Source organism: Chinchilla lanigera, unplaced genomic scaffold (assembly GCF_000276665.1).
Source record: "Chinchilla lanigera isolate Chin_1 unplaced genomic scaffold, ChiLan1.0 scaffold00142, whole genome shotgun sequence".
Lineage (NCBI taxonomy): Eukaryota > Metazoa > Chordata > Mammalia > Rodentia > Chinchillidae > Chinchilla > Chinchilla lanigera.
Window position 1 is genome coordinate 1,898,137 of NW_004955543.1, and position 5,993 is coordinate 1,904,129.

Genomic DNA, 5,993 nt, shown 5'->3' on the forward strand with positions numbered 1-5,993 from the left:
TAGCTCAGCGGCAAAGCGCCTGCCTGGCAAGTGCAAGGTCGTGAGTTCGGTTCCCGGTACCAGAGAAAAACCAAAAAAAAAAAAAAAAAAAAAGTAAATTAACAGGTCACTGGTAATTTTGAGCAGACTCACTTGAAAGATATGGTGAGGGATCAAATTAGAATGTTTCACATTGTGCTTGTGAGAGAAACATGCAGAAGAATAACCAGTGAGCAAATACAGTTGTCCAAAGGGAAATAGCTAGACGTGAACACAGGTCTGAGAAAAGTTGTTTTCAAAACGGGAGAGTGCTGACCAGGTTTGTAGACATAGGAGAAGAAATTGTAGCAAATGGGATGACAAACTGACAATATCTAAAGAAGAGACAGTAGGAATTCAAGGGAAAAGATTTTTTGAACTGCAGGAGAATGAGGTCCAGGACACAGGCAAAAGAATTGAGTGTGTACAAAGAAGGAGCTATCTCTCTTAAGGAACCCTTTGGGGTGCAAGAAGATAAATCATATAGACCCATCTATACAAGGTCATAAACTCTGGTCTGAGGTTCTTGGACTTATTTCTGGAGCCAGTTGAGACTTTCTTCAGAAATGAAATGACATGACCCAGCTTAAGCACAATAGAGATCTTATAACTCATGGGCTTTATCCAATGCACAATTATTGCTGATTGAAGTAAATACTGGGATATATTTTAGGAAGATTAATTTGGCAGAAGTGCAAAGAATGAGTTGGAGAGCATCCAGATAAGAGGTAATGAGTCCCTATCAGTGGCAGGAAGAAGCCAGGGGAGATAGATGGGATGCATATTGGAAACACTGCAGAGCGAGTCACAAACACTTGGGACAGTTGGCAACAAAGGAGGGAATTGAACAGAGCTCTACAGTTGTGAGCCTTACTTACAGGGAAAGTACAGATGCCATGGACAAAAATATAGATATCAGGACATTAGGGTGGGGTGTGTGAGGCAAAGTGAATACTTTAGAAGTCTGGAGCTCAGGAAGAAGGAAAAGCTGGGGCCTGGGATTTGGCAGTCTCGTATGCCCAGGGAATAGGTGAAACATTTGGAAGTAAATCAGTTTATAAAAGAAGAGCTGGCAGAAGAAAATGTTAAGTTAAAAGATAAAATCATGAACTTATTTTGTTGTGGGAAGAAGTCATTTCCGCCAAATGCAGGAAAGTTTCTCAAAGGAGGTAGCAAGTGTACCACAGGCCAGAAATACAGAACAGAAAACCGGACAGAAAACCGGACTGGCAGGCAGAAATACTGGTTCTAGTGCTACCTCTGTCACTCCCAAGTCCGTGGTCTTAGGAAAGCCCTTCCTCACTCTAGGCCTGTTTTCTTACCTGTGAAATGGAATCACCAAGCACAGTGATACAGAGACCTATTTTAGCTCTGAGAATAAATTTGCCTTTGATTGGAGCTTGACTTTGGTGTATGGCCAGTCTTTGGTTTGGAAGACGAGGGTAGAAAACTCTGCAGCTCAAGGAATAGCATAGCAAATGGGAAGAAGGGGGCTGGATGTATATAGCCCAGTGGTAGAGTGCTTGCCTGGCATGTGGGAGGCCCTGAGTTCAATCTCCAGCACTATTAAGGAAAAGAAGGACAAAGAGATACATGTAATAAAAGAGAAGTAAACCAATTTGGAAGTAGTTGTTTTGCACAACTTGATCTATCCAACCTAATGATTATTCTGACAGTTTTTAAGATGATTGACAAAATAATCTGGTCTATGTTGTCAAGAGTGTTATTTATTAAAAGGAAATTTCTGCAGTGAAGTATTATGCTCCCTCTAGAACCAGTAATGAAGAATAAGCACTATTTCCTTTTCATACTTGAGAAAAAGCAAAGTTACCTAATGCCTACTTTACTTCAGGTACTTTCACATATTTATCTAAAAGATAATTTCCATGAAGGAAAGATTTTCTTTTAAATCTGCTGTATTAACTGCTGTATCAGTAATACTACAAGAGTGCTGAGCATACAATTGGCATTCAATAAACATTACTTTAATGACTTGAAAAAGTACTTTATTTAATCCTTACAACAAACTTGCAAAAGAGGCATTAATGTTAAGTGAAATAAATCAGACATGCAAGCTTAAATACCACATAGCTTCTCTATTATGAGAGATCCAAAGTATAAATAAAGAACAAAATAAAAGATGTATAAAATGAAACAGGGAGACAGATCTACTGCAAGTGGGAAGGGGATCAGAGGATGGAGGGAAGGGAAGGGGGAAGCGGGGAAGGTAGGAGGATGTAAGCAAAGAATTAAAATATGTCATGTACATGTATCAAATACCACAAATGAAAGTAGTCACTGTATCACATATAAGTACTAAAATAAAGTAAAATAAAAAATAGAATTCTTCTTAAATAGGTAGGAAAAGAGGACCTAGAATAAGTTACATAAACTTGCTCAAAGTCACACAGTTAGAAGTCATGTGAGGATGAAACTCGACTCACAGCAAGTTCCACGTGAGAAGAGAGTGGAACTTTGGTATTCTCCATGGTATCCACGGCAGCTAATTCAGTATCTAGGTTCCAGCAGCACTCAATAAATATCTTGTGTCAGCAAACACATATGTGTACAAGCCCAAATGATAGTCGTTTTACCTGTACCACATCATGGCTCAGATTTAAATAACTGAACCTCAATAAATCATCAATTTGTCTATGATGTTTGTTGGTTTTATTCTGTGATTTTTTTTTATATTCATCCTTACTTATAAACTATGATGGTTTTCTTTCAGGGTTTGTAACCTTTAGCTAAAGTCTAAAGGTTATCTTTTTTTTGAAGGATGCTTTATATTAGGGGCCAACAAACTTATTCTGTAAAGGACAAGATAGAAAGTGTTTTGGACATTGTAGCATATACAGTATCTGTTGAAACTACTCAATTCTGTGACTGTGGGACGCAAACAATCACAGACAACTCATAGATGGGTGAGAATGCTCATGTTCCATGAAACTTTATTTACAAAAGCAGACAGCAGGGCAGATTTAGCCATTGGCCATAGTTTGCCTGTCCCCGCTTTATAATATTACTTTAATTTTTCTGTCTCTTGCCTTTTCAGCACTGGTATAATACTATGCCAACTATGAAACATCTCGTATCTGATGTATTAATATATGATAGGACGACTTCATTTTTAACGAGTTTTAATAGCTTTAATTCCTTCCATTTAATTGTAGATTGCAAAAGTATTATGATAACGACAGAAAAAAAAGAATGAGGTGGGCAGGTGGTCTGGACAAGGCCCCACGATGTGGCAGTTTGTTTTCATAATGCTTATACTGATCCAAACTCTGGACAACAGGTTCAATGATAAAAACTGGACTTTTGTTTCTTGTTCAGGGCACTCCGAGTTAATCAGTTATTCAAAAACAGCCTCACAAATAGCAATGCTCATAAAAGAATGGATGCAATGTCCTGTGCCAATTTAGGTTACCCTGCAAAATAAACCCATAAGTGAAAGAGGCAATTATAGCTATTTCCTTACATCAGGACATGTACAAAAATTGTCTGAGTCATTTCTACTTCTTTATGTGGGGATGTGTAAAAAAAAAAAAATGTTCTGAATCCTTCCTGGGCCATACAAGGCACTACATCCTGGAGAAAGAACAATGAATAAGGAGTGGCCTCTTCCTTCATGGCTCTTCTGCTCCAGGGAGCAGAAATATTTTTCTGCAAAGGCCAAATAGAAAATATTTCAGGTTTTTAAGGCCATACGATCACTGTCACAACTCAATTTACCATTTTAGTGAGAAAGCAGCATAGACAGCACATCAATGAATAGGTGTGGTTTAGTTCCAATAAAACCTTGTTTATGGACACTGAAATTTGAGTTTCCTATAATTTCACACATCATGAAACACTACTCTTGTTTTTACTGACCGCTTCAAGTTTATTTTTAAAACCAACACCCTTATTTAGCAAGCTGTATAAAAATGGGTGTTGGCCTGGATGAGCCCATGAAGTATAGTTTGCCAATCCCCAGTCTAGTCTAGTGGGAAAAATAAATACACAGCTTCTTTCCATACCATGCGATAAAGACTAGTGTTCTATAAGAGCCAGTGAAAAGTCACCTTAGTCCACCCGAGGTTGTAGAAAAAGGTTTCCTGGTGATGCCAACCCAAGGGATGAGTCTTGCAGCATGTTTATATTAATGTGAGGCATTAACTAAGGAAAGAAAAGAAAACACAGATGCTCCAGGTAGCAAAAACAATAGAGTCACAGAGTTGATAAACAGTTTATTCTTAGGAAATGATATAGCCCCAGAATGAAAACAAAGCCTGCCAGATGAAGCTGCAGGTGTGGGTTTGGATGAGGATATAAAATGGCTTGTCTATCATGCCTCTGGGCAGTGAAAGCCACTCACCAGTTCTTAGCAGGAGATCAATATCATTGAATCTGTATTTTGGATTCATCTCTCGGGTAACACCTTGACAAACAGATCTGAGGCAGCTGAGAGGTTATTCAAATGGGGAAGGAAGAAAGAGAGAGAGAGGGAGGGAGAGAGACAAGCAGGCAGGGAGGGAGGGAGGAAGGAGAAAGTAAGAAAGGAAAAAGGAAAGAAAGAAAAGAAGAAAGAAAAAGAAAAGGAATTATGGCTTGGAAGTTGTCTAAAAGACAACATTTGTAAACCAGAGCCTCGTGAACAAACTGTTCATTAAAACTGTGGCGTGGCTTGTAAAACAATCGCTTACAGTGCCTAGGACTCTCCACACCATCAAAAATCGCTTGCACACATTTTTATATAGCTTTGTAATTTTCTCCATATATATACTGTTTCTGTCATGTATATTTCCTCTTAAAGGCATCACCCAATATTTTATGTGTTTGGTTGCTATTGTAAATGGGAGATATTTCTTCATCTAGTTTCCAGCTTGATATACTTGTTCACTGTTACTTTTAAATTAAATTTGTGTTTCTTTGACTTCTACTTTGAACTACTTGTAACACCTTACAGTTCCCTTAGTAAAGTTAATAAAATCTTGAACACATGTTAATTTTCATACCTGTATTGTTTAAGAATTTCCATTTTAAAAATTGCAGTTTAACACTCGCATTGCATTGTTAGTCTTATATCAGTGATTAAGAGTTGGAAGGATTTCATTTATAGACTTTTTCTGTAAATAGATTAATTAGAATACATTAATTCTCTTTTACAGCAGTCTTTCAGGTTTGGTATTAAATAATGCTAGGCTCAAAGGCAGTGTTAATAACTGCAACATTTTCAAATCTATAACGTTATTATAGAATTGAATTGGTTTTTCCTATAAAATTTGAAGGAGCTCACTGAGCCTAAAATAGTTTTAGAAATTCCTCTTGGATTATTCTTTGACATGCTCCTGTTTTAAAGTCTCATTATTCTCTAATTTGTTAATAATTTTTGGCATTTAAAATTTTATTAGATATTTTAAACTTCTCTGAGATTTTTAAACTATGATTCAAATATAGAATGTGTATGTAGTATCTTTAATGTCAGAGACTTTCTTTCTATTTGTTATATTCCATTTATCATTACATTTAATATATAATTCATATTTGTTTTACTTATTAAATTTGCTGGAAGCTTATCTATGAAATTTTTCTTCTCTAAAAAAGACCTTAGCCCTTAGCTTCATATTATATTGGATTTTTAGTCATATAATTTCATTCTTCCTTTTAATAGTAAAATATTGAAGGTTATGAGTTTTATTCTAAATATACTACTTATCTCAAAGTTTTGGTAAGTCAGGGTAATGTTTTTATTATTTTGATTGGTCACCTAGTATTTCTTTGAGCTCTTGCTTACATGTAAATGTGTCCTGAAATATCAAAGTACCCCAAGATTTCTGCTGAATTTTTTTAAAATTTATAAATATTGTACATTACCATCAGAGAAAAGAACCAAGATAATTCTCTTCTTTCTCCCCACTCCCTTCTTTCTCTCTTTCTCTTTCTCTTTCTCTCTTTCTCTTCCTTCCTTCCTTCCTTCCTTCCTTCCTTCC

General features: G+C 36.4%; 1 protein-coding gene across 1 annotated transcript in view; it reads right to left on the minus strand.

Moving 5' to 3' along the window:
- The window catches only part of Shroom4 (shroom family member 4), a 236,020-nt gene that overhangs the window by 88,012 nt on the left and 142,015 nt on the right, over positions 1–5,993 (minus strand). The window lies entirely within an intron of this gene.